Genomic DNA, 14,196 nt, shown 5'->3' with positions numbered 1-14,196 from the left:
AACTGCAGATACTGGTCTAAATCGAAGGGAGACTCACAATGCCGGGGTAACTCAGCGGGTCGGGCAGCATCTCTGGAGAGACCCTTCTTCAAAGATCTCGACCCGAAACGTCACCCATTCCTTCTCTCCAGAGATGCTGCCTGACCCGCTGAGTTACTCCAGCATTTTGTGTCTACCATTCTTCCGAGAATGACCACTTTTATACCATACAACGTAAAAGGGCCTCCTTCTCTCTCGCAATCCCTCACAATTCACGTGCGAAAAGCACTGGAGAGAATAGAGAATTTAAGCAGATAGCCAAAGTGTCTGTACGGAGTTTGTACGTTCTCCCCGTGACCTGCGTGGGGTTTCTCCGAGATCGTCGGTTTCCTCCCACACTCCAAAGAGTTGCAGGTTTGTAGGTTAATTGGCTTGGTATAAATGTAAAACATTGTCCCTAGTGTGCCTTTGGTAGGGTTAATGTGCGGGGGATCGCTGGGCGGTGCGGACTCGGTGGGCTGAAGGGCCTGCTTCCGCGCTGCATCTCTAAACTAAACATCACGGTGGACACAAAATGCCGGAGTAACTCAGCGGGTCAGGCAGCATCTCTGGAGAGAAGGAATGGGTGACGTTTCGGGTCGAGATCTTTGAAGAAGGGTCTCTCCTGAGATGCTGCCCGACCCGCTGAGTTACTCCGGCATTTTGAGTCTCCCTTCGATTTAGACCAGTATCTGCAGTTTTTATCCTATAACTAAAAATCACACTGCAACGCGCCAATAAAATATTAGTCAGAGAAATCAGCCCAGCATCCGAGATGCCCATCTAAACTAGTCCCATTAGTCTAAGAAGATAACTGCAGATGCTGGTACAAATCGAAGGTTTTTATTCACAAAATGCTGGAGTAACTTAGCAGGTCAGGCAGCATCTCGGGAGAGAAGGAATGGGTGACGAATGGGTGACTCGGGAGAGAAGGAATGGGTCTGAAGAAGGGTCTCGACCCGAAACGTCACCCATTCCTTCTCTCCCGAGATGCTGCCCGACCTGCTGAGTTACCCCAGCACTTTGTGAATAAATCCCATTAGTCAATACCCCTCTACACTTTTCCTTTCTATGTACCTGTCCTAATGTCTTTTAGTTTCTCTCCTCTGATCTGAATGTTTGGCGGGAGTACAGAGGATATATCGTCCACATTTTACCGTCCCTTAAGAATTTAGTGGAAGATGGACGAGGGAGCTTTAGTTTAGTTTAGAGATGCAGCACGGAAACAAAGCCTTCGGCCCTCCGAGTCCGCGCCAATCAGCGATCCCCGGCCACCAGCACTACCCTACGCACACACGAGGGACGATTCACAATTTTACCGACGCCAATTAACCTGCAAATCTGGATGTTTATGGAGTGTAGGAGGAAACCAGAGCACCCGGGGGAAACCCACATGGTCACGGGGAGAATGTACAAACTCCGTATACACAGCACCCGTGCCAGGAGCGAACCCAGGGGATCTTTGGCGATTTAAGGCAGCAACTTCTACCGTTGCGCCACCGTGCCGCCCACAAATTTGGATCTAACCCATGACTAGCAAGAACTTAATAGGATAGTACAATAGACAACAGACAATAGGTGCAGGAGGAGGCCATTCGGCCCTTCGAGCCAGCACCGCCATTCAATGTGATCATGGCTGATCATTCTCAATCAGTACCCCGTTCCTGCCTTCTCCCCCATACCCCCTGACTCCGCTATCCTTAAGAGCTCTATCTAGCTCTCTCTTGAATGCATTCAGAGAATTGGCCTCCACTACCTTCTGAGGCAGAGAATTCCACAGATTCACAACTCTCTGACTGAAAAAGTTTTTCCTCATCTCAGTTCTAAATGGCCTACCCCTTATTCTTAAACTGTGGCCCCTTGTTCTGGACTCCCCCAACATTGGGAACATGTTTCCTGCCTCTAACGTGTCCAACCCCTTAATAATCTTATACGTTTCGATAAGATCTCCTCTCATCCTTCTAAATTCCAGTGTATACAAGACGTACAGGTATGTAGGTTAATTGGCTTGGTATAACATTAAACTGTCCGTAGTGTGTGTAGGACAGTGTTAATGTGCGGGGATCGCTGGGCGGTGCGGACTCGGTGGGCCAAAGGGCCTGTTTCCGCGCTGTATCTCGAAACTAAGATTGGAATTGGAGTGAACAGATGTGCAGGAAGGAACTGCAGATGCTGGTTTAATCCGAAGATAGACACAAAATGCTGAAGTAACTAACTCAGTGGGACAGGCAGATATGGTGCAGAGATGATTTACTCCAGCTTTTTTGTGTCTGTCTAGAGTGAATAGATGATGGGCATAGACTTGATGGGCCTGTTTCTCTAAACTAAAAGTAAACATGCACAAAAGCCATAAACATGATCACATGAATTCTTCAGATAATGAGGTGCTACTGAATGTTATCTGGATTAACGTGATTTTCTTGTAATGCCTTATCCCCTTCCCACCCACTCTGTTCCAATTATAAAGGCTTTACTTTTAATAACAACTAGACCAAGTGGACCCGTTGGCCCAAACCTCTACTGCATTGGTGCAGCAACCACTCACCACCCCCCCTCCTCCCTCACACCCCCCCTCCTCCCTCACACACCCCCCTCCTCCCTCACACACCCCCCTCCTCCCTCACCCCCCCCTCCCACACCCCCCTCCCTCACACACCCCCCTCCCTCTCAACCCCCCTCCCTCACACCCCCCCTCCCTCACACCCCCTCCTTCACCCCTCCCTCACCCCCCCGCTCCCTCACCCCCCCTCCCTCACCCCCCCCTCCACTCCCCCCTCCCCTCCCTCCTCCACTCCATCCCCCTCAACCTCCCTCCTCCCCCCCCTTCCTCCTAAGGCGATAGATTTAAAACAAAAATATAACACCGATTTCAATGAAACGTCTTCCATTAGCACCAAAGGGACGACGGTGAGTAAGGTGGGCCTAAAATTGTCGCGCTATCGTGTACCGTTTTGGCGGTAGTTCAGGAACAAACAAACGAGAGTTTTAGTATATACAAGATGCACAAACAGGGTTCCTGCACAGGGGGTGTGCAATTATTGAATTAGAGGGTGTGCTTGCAATGCATTGTATCAATGCAAAGTCTGTGTGGCAGACTCCACAAACACAACTGGCCAAGACACCGCCCTCGCCAGTTCTACCAAGACAAGCAGTCAGGAGACAATAGACAACAGGTGCAGGAGGAGGCCACACCTTCGAGCTAGCACCGCCATTCAATGTGATCATGGCTGATCATTCTCAATCAGTACCCCGTTCCTGCCTTCTCCCCATACCCCGACTCCGCTATCCTTAAGAGCCCTATCTAACTCTCTCTTGAACGCATTCAGAGAATTGGCCTCCACTGCCTTCTGAGGCAGAGAATTCCACAGATACACAACTCTCTGACTGAAAAAGTTTTTCCTCATCTCAGTTCTAAATGGCCTACCCCTTATTCTTAAACTGTGGCCCCTTGTCCTGGACTCCCCCAACATTGGGAACATGTTTCCTGCCTCTAACGTGTCCAACCCCTTAATAATCTTATACGTTTCGATAAGATCTCCTCTCATCCTTCTAAATTCCAGTGTATACAAGCCTAGTCGCTCCAGTCTTTCAACATGTGACAGTCCCGCCATTCCAGGAATTAACCTAGTAAACCTACGCTGCACGCCCTCAATAGCAAGAATATCCTTCCTCAAATTTGGAGACCAAAACTGCACACAGTACTCCAGGTGCGGTCTCACTAGTGCCCTGTACAACTGCAGAAGGACCTCTTTGCTCCTATACTCAACTCCTCTTGTTATGAAGGCCAACATTCCATAGGCTTTCTTCACTGCCTGCTGTACCTGCATGCTTCCTTTCAGTGACTTTCAGAGGATTCAAGCACAAAGCTCACAAACAGAACAGTGATGCATAATTCTACTCGCTGGAGTTGAGATTCCACTCGCAGGGATCTCCTTGAAATTTACCGAATAATGAAAGGCTTGGAAAGAGTGGATCTGGAGAGGATGTTTCCATTAGTAGGAGACTCTAGGACCAGAGGCCACAGCCTCAGAATAAAAGGGCGTTCCTTTGGGAAGAAGATGGAGGAATTTCTTCAGTCAGAGGGTGGCGAGTCTGAGGAATTCTTTGTCACAGGCGGCTGTGGAGGCCAAGTCAATGGATATTCTTTAGGCAGAGATAGATAGATCAGCCGTGATTGAATGGCGGAATAGACTTGATGGGCCGAATGACCCAGACTCTGCTCCTATCGCTCATGACCTTATTTTGGTGTCCACACCAATTGCACGAGATCTACACATTCAGAAGCCACAGTCCTAGGCAGCACTGAGCAGCAACGAGGGCTCACTCTATAGCACAACTCAATTTCCTTTGAAGTTCAGAAAGTGATTTATAATCTAACAAAAGTGGCAGAGAATGCGGAGAACAGCAAGTCTCCACAGGATGGTTAACGGATCATGTGCATTATTGAGGTGGGTCGTGGGATAAAATCAGACTCCTGGTTTTTAAACTCCTGCACATTACAATCGGTTCAATTCAGCTTATCAGTTCAGTTTATTGTCATGTGCACTGAGGTACAGTGAAAAGCTTTTTGTTGCGTGCTAACCAGTCAGCAGAAAGACAACACACGATTACGAAACGTCACCCCTTCCTTCTAGCAGCATCTGCAGTTATTTTCTTACACTACCTGTTGCTCCACTGCGATTTCTCCTCAAGGTATGCCTACTTTGGCATCAGTCTGAAGAAGGGTCTCGACCCGAAACGTCACCCATTCCTTCTACCAGCATCTGCAGTTATTTTCTTACACGATCACAATCGATCAGTTTACAGTGTATAGATACACGATAAGGGAATAACGTTTGGTGCAAGATAAAGCCAGCAAAGTCCAAACATGGATAGTCTAAGGGTCGTCGACGAGGCAGATAGTAGTCCAGCACTGCTCTCTGGTTGTGGTAGGATGATTCAGTTGCCTGATAACAGCCGGGAAGAAACTGTCCTTGAACCTGGTGGTGCGTGTTTTCACACTTCTATACATTTTTACATTTAGATTTAGAGATACAGCGCGGAAACAGGCCCCTTCGGCCCACCGAGTCCGCGCTGCCCAGCGATCCCCGCACACTAACATTATCCTACACACACCAGGGACAATTTTTTACATTTACTCAGTCAATTAACCTACAAGCCTGTAAGTCTTTGGAGTGTGGGAGGAAACCGAAGATCTCGGAGAAAACCCACGCAGGTCACGGAGAGAACGTACAAACTCCGTACAGACGGCGTCGAGCCTGAGTCTCCGGTGCTGCATTCCCAGTAAGGCGGCAACTCTACCGCCGCGCCACCGTGCCGTCCATGGGAGAGGAGAGAAGAGGGAGTGGCCGGGGTGCGACACGTCCTTGATTATGCTGCTGGCCTTGCCGAGGCAGCGTGAGATATAGATGGAGTCAATGGAAGGGAGGTCGGTTTGTGTGATGGTCTGGGCTGCGTCCACATTTTGCTGCAGTTTCTTGCCGACCCTGACTTTGGGAAGCCAAGAGCAGGATGACTTGCCTCTGATCTGCAGTTTTTATGCGGCTGATCCATTACGTTTTCTGGTTAATTGGGATCCCGCGGACGTTGATGGCGGGATAATTCAGTGATCACAATACTGATGAGCATTAAGTGCAGGTCGTTAGGTTCTACAGTGATGGACATTGTCTTTTGCGAGACTTGGTGTAAATATTACTGACATATGATATATATACATATCGCCTGATAGGCTTAATGTGCTGAAAAGCTTCTTCTAATGAATTTCACAGTAAATTACTTTTTTTTTAAAGCAGTTATGATATAATTACTTTTGGTATCTTGAGCCAAGAATAGAGGAAATCACCCAGGCACCATGAATTTATGTTCGTAAGTGATAGGAGCAGAATTAGGCCATTCGGCCCATCGAATCTGCTCCACCATTCAATCATGGCTGCTCTATCTCTCCCTCCTAACCCCATTCTCCTGCCTGCTCCCCATAACCTCTGACAACCATTCGCCACTGTTCAGTAACTCCTGTAATATAAGAAAATAACTGCAGATGCTGGTACAAATCGAAGGTATTTATTCACAAAATGCTGGAGTAACTCAGCAGGTCAGGCAGCATCTCGGGAGAGAAGGAAATGGTGACGTTTCGGGTCGAGACCCTTCTTCAGAGTGAGTGTGCAGATATCGGTGGAGTGGGTCTGAAGAAGGGTCTCGACCCAAAACGTCACCCATTCCTTCTCTCCCGAGATGCTGCCTGACCTGCTGAGTTACTCCAGCATTTTGTGTTTAAGTAACTCCTGTAAGGTCGTCTGTGTTTAGGAAAGAACTGCAGGTGCTGGTTTACACCAAAGGTAGACACAAAATGTCGAAGTAACTCAGCGGGTCAGGCAGCACCTCTGGAGAGAAGGAATGGGCGACATTTCGGGGCGAGAGCCTTCCTTCTTCAGAGCGAGTGTGCAGATATCGGTGGAGTGGGCCGCTGGAGGCCCTGCAGCAGCCTGGGACTCGATTAGATCAGGGGCCACTCCAAGAGGCCGATCATACGGATCAGACAGGAGCACGGAATGGTGGAGCAGAAGTGGAGGACATTAACAATGTCTGAAGAATGACAGTGTCTGAGATGGGTCTCGACCCGAAACATCACAGCTTACCGCCCAGCGGTATGAATATTGATTTCTCCAACTTCAGGTAGCCCCGGCATTCCCTCTCTCTCCATCCCTCCCCCACCCAAGTCGCACCAGCTTCTCGTTCTCACCCAGCAAACAGCTAACAACGGCCTGCTTCCTTTATCATCGTCACTTTGTTGCATATCTTACATTCATTGTTCTTTATCACTCTACATCACCGTCTATATCTCACGTTTCCCTGATCCCTAACCAGTCTGAAGAAGGGTCTCGACCCGAAACGTCACCCATTCTTTCTCTCCAGAGATGCTGCCCGTCCCACTGAGTTACTCCATCTTTTTGTGTTTGTGTATATGTATATATGTGTTTGTATAAGAAAATAACTGCAGAAGGAATGGGTGACGATTCGGGTCGAGACCCTTCTTCAGACTGAAGGGTCTCGACCCAAAACATCACCCATTCTTTCTCTCCTGAGATGCTGCCTGACCTGCTGAGTTACTCCAGCATTTTGTGAATAAATGCCTTATGTGTTTGTATATGTATACATACAAAGAACTTGCAAATACCGCCGAACGGAGCAGTCACTGGCTGGCTGAAAAGAAAAGATAGTCTGGGCTGCCACGTGACCATCTTGAGGCTAACCATAAGACACACACCCAGGTCTGATCACCCTGCAGTGGGGCTACCTCGACTGAGAGTGTCTTGTGATAAAAGGCCGAAACACCCAGTGACGTTGAGGTACACAACTGAAGATGTGTCGGAATGGTAGCAACATTACCTAGGGGTCACCCCCAAGAACAACACCAGTCAATTGTAGTGCAAACCTTAGGGATTGTAACATCTAGTCCTACTAATCAATCACACACTGAACATTTTTTTCTCATTTGTTATATTGTTTACAGTGCACTATGTTTACAGTCTGAAGAAGGGGCTCGACCCGAAACGTCACCCATTCCTTCTCTCCCGAGATGCTGCCTGACCTGCTGAGTTACTCCAGCATTTTGTGAATAAACTATGTTTACATATTCTGCTGTGCTGCTGCAAGTAAGAATTTCATCGTTCTATCTGGGACATGAGACAATAAAACACTCGTGACATCGAGTCCACCACACCATTCGATGGTGGCTGATCTATTTTCTCCCCTCACTCCCCGATACCCTTACAAATCTAGAATCTACCAGTCTCCGCTTTAAAAAATACCCAATGACTTGCCTCCAGTCGTCTGCGGCGATGAATTCCGCAGATTCACCGCCCTCTGGACCACTGAAGCATTGGGGATAGAAGAATGGCAAGTAATGTTAAAGTTTTAAAAAAAAAAGAGAGCTGATCATGCAACCTAATATTTGTACGCTCCAGAAAATGGCCAAAGATAATGGCTCCCTTGTTGTCGGGCTGACTTGGACTTACAGTTTTGAACAAAGAATACACAGGGCACCAATTATGATGGAGTTGTGCAAGTCCAACGATAGATTAGAGATAGAGAGAGTGGAGGAATATTACAATCAGTTCAGCTCGGATATCATTCAGTACTGTTAGCAATACTTACGTGAAGAAGCACCACACACACACTTCACTACTGTACGTGGTTACTCTGCTCCAGCAAGTGTGCAACCCACACTTATAGAAGTTAGTGTCCAGGGGCCTATAACCCTTATTAACAAGCAGCAATAAAAGGAGAAACTGGGGAACAACAAATGTTGTTTTATTGCACTGAGTAATAACTGGATTGAAATATTGCTCCCCTCGAGGACATTTTGTACAACGCCTTGTACTTTTACACACAAGGAATAGAAATGATCACGGGCTCCTGTCAACCCCCGTCTTGTAGTTCGGGATGGGGAAGAAACACGGAGTCTGCAGGCCAGTGTGTGGTACACTGGCACAGTTCAGCACCCTCACCCCAATGTGCCAGTGTGGTTGATGTGCCAGTGGCTTAGTGATGCCAGTGGCTGGGGTGTGGGTGCCAGTGGTTGACATGCCAGTGGCTTAGTGATGCCAGTGGCTGGGGTGAGGGTGCCAGTGGTTCAGCACACTGGCCCCAGCCACTGGCACCCCCGCCCCAGTCACTTGTGCAGTTCGGCACCCTGGCCCAGGTCACTTGCACACTGGCTCAGCTCAGTACACACACACAAGCCACTGGCATCCTTACCCCGGACACCCTCACACCGGCCACTGGCATCTTCACCAAGTCACTGGCGCCCTCGCCAAACCACTTGCAACCTCACCCCCAGCCACTGGCATCAATAAGCAACTGGCACCCTCACCGTGGCCACTTTCCAAACCACTGGCACGCTCACCCCAGTTACTGGCACCCTCACCACAGCCACTGGCCAAACCACTGGCATGCTCACCCAGGCCACTGGCATCACTAATCCACTGGCTCCCACATCCTTAGCCACTGGCATCTTCACCAAGTCACTGGCACCCTCACCCTGACAACTGGCCAAACCACTGGCACCCTCATCCCAGCCACTGGCAACCCTGCCAAATCACGAGCCCCTTCACCCTGGCCATTGGCACCCTGATCGCTGGCTGTAATCCACTGGCACCCTCACCCCCAGCTACTGGCACCCTCACTATCCAGCCACTGGCACCCTCACCCCGGGCACTGGCACCCTCATCCCATCCACGGGCACCCCTGCCAAATCACTGGCAACCTGGCCACTGGCACCCTGACCGCTGGCAACCCACTGGCACCCTCACCCCCAGTAACTGGCACCCTCACCCTCCAGCCACTGGCACCTCACCCACTGGCATGCTCACCCCAACCACTGGCCAAACCACTGGCACCCTCACCCCAGCCACTGGCATCACTAAGCCATTGGCATGTCAACTGGCACCCTCACCCCAGCCACTGGCATCACTAAGCCAATGGCACGTCAACCACTGGCAGCTCGGCCACTGGCACCCTCACCCCGTCCACTGGCACGTCGACGACTGGCATCACTAAGCCACTGGCACCTTAACCACTGGCACCCTCACCCCAGCCACTGGCATGTCAACCACTGGCAACCACTGGCATGTCAACTAAGCCACTGGCACCTCAACCACTGGCATCACTAAGCCACTGGCATATCAACCACTGGCACCCTCGCCCCAGCCACTGGCGTCACTAAGCCACTGGCACGTCAACCACTGGCATCACTGAGCCACTGGCACCTCACCCACTGGCATCACTAAGCCACTGGCACCTCGCCACTGGCATGTCGACCACTGGCACGCTCACCCCAGCCTCTGGCATCACCAAGCCACTGGCACGCTCACCCCCCAGCCACTGGCATCACTGAGCCACTGGCATCACTGAGCCACTGGCACCACTGAGCCACTGGCACCACTGAGCCACTGGCACCACTGAGCCACTGGCACCACATAGCCACTGGCACCACCGAGCCACTGGCACCACCGAGCCACTGGCACCACCGAGCCACTGGCACCACCGAGCCACTGGCACCACCGAGCCACTGGCACCACCGAGCCACTGGCACGTCAACAACTGGCACCTCCGCCACTGGCACGTCGACCACTGGCAGCTGGTCCACTGGCACAGTTCAGCACCTTGCCTTGCCCTGCCCTGTCTGTCTGTCTGTCTGTCTGTCTCTGAGCCCACCACTGGCTCCCTCCTTCCCTCCCTCTGGCTGCTCTGGGGTTTTAAAGCCCGGTCCGGTCCTGACGCGATTCTTTTTAAAACCCCACAAAAACTTTGTGGTGAGTTGACGGTAAATGTATCTGTAGCCGCGCTTACCGGGCCGGTGGGAGCGGGCAGAGGGCGGCTCTGTCCCGGGCTGGGCCTGGAGCCTGGGGGCTGGGGCTGAGACTCAGACCGACTGACCGACTCCCCGCCGCCGCCGCCTTCATCCGGAGCCAACACACCGACAGCCGGCAGCGCCTGCGCACAACCTTACCGTGCGCGGCCGGCAGCCGACTCGACGGCTCCGCGCCTGCGCACAACGAGCACCGGGCGCGGCCGACGGCCGGCTCTACGGCGCCGCGCCTGCGCCCGACGAACCGCCGGCTGACCGAACGCGCGCGTGACGTCACGGCCGGCAGCCTCGCAAGGCGACGCCGCCTGCGCACCACCGGCACGGGGGGAGGGGGGGGGGGGGGGAGGGAGGAGGAAGGAGCGCCTGCGCGGTCCGTCAACAGCGAGTCCCAACCGTAAACAGCCCGCACCGCGCCTGCGCGCCGCCGCCCTGGCTGCAAGGCATGACGGGAACTGTAGTTCCAAGGACAAGCTGAGGTTGTCCACTGTCAAGAGTTGAGGTTGTCCACTGTCAAGAGTTCAGGTTGTCCACTGTCAAGTTGAGGTTGTCCACTGTCAAGAGTTGAGGTTGTCCACTGTCAAGAGTTGAGGTTATCCACTGTCAAGAGTTGAGGTTGTCCACTGTCAAGAGTTGAGATAGTTCACTGTCAAGAGTTGAGGTTGTCCACTGTCAAGAGTTGAGGTTGTCCACTGTCAAGAGTTGAGGTTGTCCACTGTCAAGAGTTGAGGTTATCCACTGTCAAGAGTTGAGGTTGTCCACTGTCAAGAGTTGAGGTTGTCCACTGTCAAGAGTTGAGGTTGTCCACTGTCAAGAGTTGAGGTTGTCCACTGTCAAGTTGAGGTTGTCCACTGTCAAGAGTTGAGGTTGTCCACTGTCAAGTTGAGGTTGTCCACTGTCAAGAGTTGAGGACAAGCACAACCAGGAGGAACAGCACTTGGCCAGCTCACAACCCAGAGGTACGAACATTGACTTCTCTAACTTCAAATAGCAGTTGTTTTTCCTACAACTTACAAAACATAGAAAATATGGAAAATATACAACTTAGAACCATAGGAGGAGGCCATTCGGCCCTTCGAGCCAGCACCGCCATTCAATGTGATCATGGCTGATCATCCACAATCAGTACCCCGTTCCTGCCCTCTCCCCATACCCCCTGACTCCGCTATCCTTAAGAGCTCTGTCTAGCTCTCTCTTGAATGCATTCAGAGAATTGGCCTCCACTGCCTTCTGAGGCAGAGAATTCCACAAATTTACAACTCTCTGACTTAAAGGTTTTTCCTCGTCTCCGTTCTAAATGGCCGACCCCTTGACTCTCTGTCAAGAGTTGGGGACAAGCACAACCGGGAGGAACAGCACCTCATATTCCCCACTTGGCCAGCTCACATCCCAGAGGTATGAACATTGACGTCTCTAACTTCAAATAGCAGTTGTTTTTCCTACAACTTAGAAACATGGAAAATAGGTGCAGGAGGAGGCCATTTGGCCCTTCGAGCCAGCACCGCCATTCATTGTGTAAGAAAATAACTGCAGATGCTGGTACAAATCGAAGGTATTTATTCACAAAATGCTGGAGTAACTCAGCAGGTCAGGCAGCATCTGAGGAGAGAAGGAATGGGTGACGTTTCGGGTCGAGACCCTTCTTCAGACTGAAGAAGCATTTTGTGAATAAACACCGCCATTCATTGTGATCATGGCTGATCATCCACAATCAGTAACCCGTGCCGGCCTTCTCCCCATATCCCTTGATTCCACTCGCCCCTAGAGCTCCATCTAACTCTCTTTTAAATTCATCCAGTGACTTGGCCTCCACTGCCCTCTATGGCAGAGAATTAATTTCACAAATTCACAACTCTCTGGGTGAAAAAGTTTTCTTCTCACCTCAGTTTTAAATGGCCTCCCCCTTTATTCTTAGTGGACCCTGGTTCTGGACTCCCCCAATATTGGGAACATTTTTCCTGCATCGAGCTTGTCCAGTCCTTTTATGATTTTATACTTCTCTATAAGATCCCTCTCCATCTCTCTCAATGCCTTTAAGGCGGGGATAGACAGATTTTTGATTAGTGCGGGTGTCAGGGGTAATGGGGAGAAGGCAGGAGAATGGGGTCAGGAGGGAGAGAGATAGATCAGCCATGATTGAATGGCGGAGTTGCATATTTTTATTGCTCTTATTCCTGGACTGTGGGTGGCCTTTCATTTCACTGCACATCTTGTATGTGTATGTGACAAATAAACTTGACTTTTTAGATTTTTTTTAGATTTGGAGATACAGCACGGAAACAGGCCCTTCGGCCCACCGAGTTCGCGCCGCCCAGCGATCCCCGCACATTAACATTATCCTACACACACTAGGGACAATTTTTTGCATTTTACCCAGTCAATTAACCTACAAAACCTGCACGTCTTTGGAGTGTGGGAGGAAACTGAAGATCTCGGAGAAAACCCACGCAGGTCACGGGGAGAACGTACAAACTCAGTACAGACGGCGCCCGTAGTCAGGATCGAACCTGAGTCTCCGGCGCTGCATTCGCTGTAAGGCAGCAACTCTACCGCTGCGCCACCGTGCCGCCGATTGATTAGACCTGATGGGCCGAATGGCCTAATTCTGCTCCTATCACTTATGAACTGCCCCCACTCTAGTTCTGCAACTAGTTTCACCGTCTGACCATTGACTCACAAAGCTGGAGTAACTCAGCGGGACAGGTAGCATCTCTGGAGAAACGGAACAGAAGAAGGGTTTCGACCCGAAACGTCACCCATTCCTTCTATCCACTGTCTGGTTAGGGATAATGGAAACGAGAGATATGGACGGAAATGTGGAGTGATCAATGTGGAGTGGAAAGAACAATGAAAGTAAGTTATGCAAAAAAGTCACGATGATAAAGGAAACAGGCCATTGTAAGCTGTTTGTAGGGTGAAAATGAGAAGCTAGTGTGACTTGGGTGGGGGAGGGATTTTAGATTTAGATTTAGAGATACAGCGCGGAAACAGGCCCTTCGGCCCACCGAGTCCGCGCCGCCCAGCGATCCCCGCACACTAACACTATCCTACACACACTAGGGACAATTTTTACATTTACCCAGTCAATTAACCTACATACCCGCACGTCTTTGGAGTGTGGGAGGAAACCGAAGATCTCGGAGAAAACCCACGCAGGTCACGGGGAGAACGTGCAAACTCCGTACAGACAGCGCCCGAGGTCAGGATCGAACCTGAGTCTCCGGCGCTGCATTCGCTGTAAGGCGGCAACTCTACCGCTGCGCCACCGTGCCGCTGAGAGAGAGGGAATGCTGGGGCTACCTGAAGTTGGAGAAATCAATATTCATATCACTGGGCTGTAAGCTGCCCATGCAAATTACGAGATGCTGTTCCTCCAATTTGCGTTTAGCCCCACTCTGACAATGGAGGAGACCTAGGACAGAAAGGACTGTGTGGGAATGGGAAGGAGAATTAAAGTGCCCAGCAACCGGGAGATCAGGTAGTTGGTATGTTGGCATTCATAGCGAGGGGATTTGAGTAGAGGAGCAGGGAGGTTCTGCTGCAGTTGTACAGGGCATTGGTGAGACCACACCTGGAGTATTGCGTACAGTTTTGGTCTCCTAATCTGAGGAAAGACATTCTTGCCATAGAGGGAGTACAGAGAAGGTTCACCAGATTGATTCCTGGGATGGCAGGACTTTCATATGACGAAAGACTGGATAGACTTGGCTTGTACTCGCTGGAATTTAGAAGATTGAGGGGGGATCTGATAGAAACTTACAAAATTCTTAAGGGGTTGGACAGGCTAGATGCAGGAAGATTGTTCCTGATGT

The 14,196-nt window shown here is 50.7% G+C and overlaps 1 protein-coding gene across 1 annotated transcript in view; it reads right to left on the bottom strand.

Annotated features, from left to right (window-relative positions):
* LOC144609234 (G protein-coupled receptor 137Ba-like) overlaps nucleotides 1-10,493 on the bottom strand; it is a 35,927-nt gene extending 25,434 nt beyond the window's left edge. Inside the window, exon 1 of the mRNA XM_078427657.1 lies at nucleotides 10,369-10,493. The gene's annotated coding sequence lies outside the window, so the exon portion shown is untranslated. The remainder of the gene's footprint in view (nucleotides 1-10,368) is intronic.
* Between the last annotated feature and the right edge of the window lie 3,703 nt (nucleotides 10,494-14,196).

The sequence above is a fragment of the Rhinoraja longicauda genome, chromosome 34 (genome assembly GCF_053455715.1).
Source record: "Rhinoraja longicauda isolate Sanriku21f chromosome 34, sRhiLon1.1, whole genome shotgun sequence".
Classification (NCBI taxonomy): domain Eukaryota; kingdom Metazoa; phylum Chordata; class Chondrichthyes; order Rajiformes; family Arhynchobatidae; genus Rhinoraja; species Rhinoraja longicauda.
Note: the sequence above shows the minus strand (reverse complement) of the source record. Positions and strands in the feature narration are given on the sequence as shown.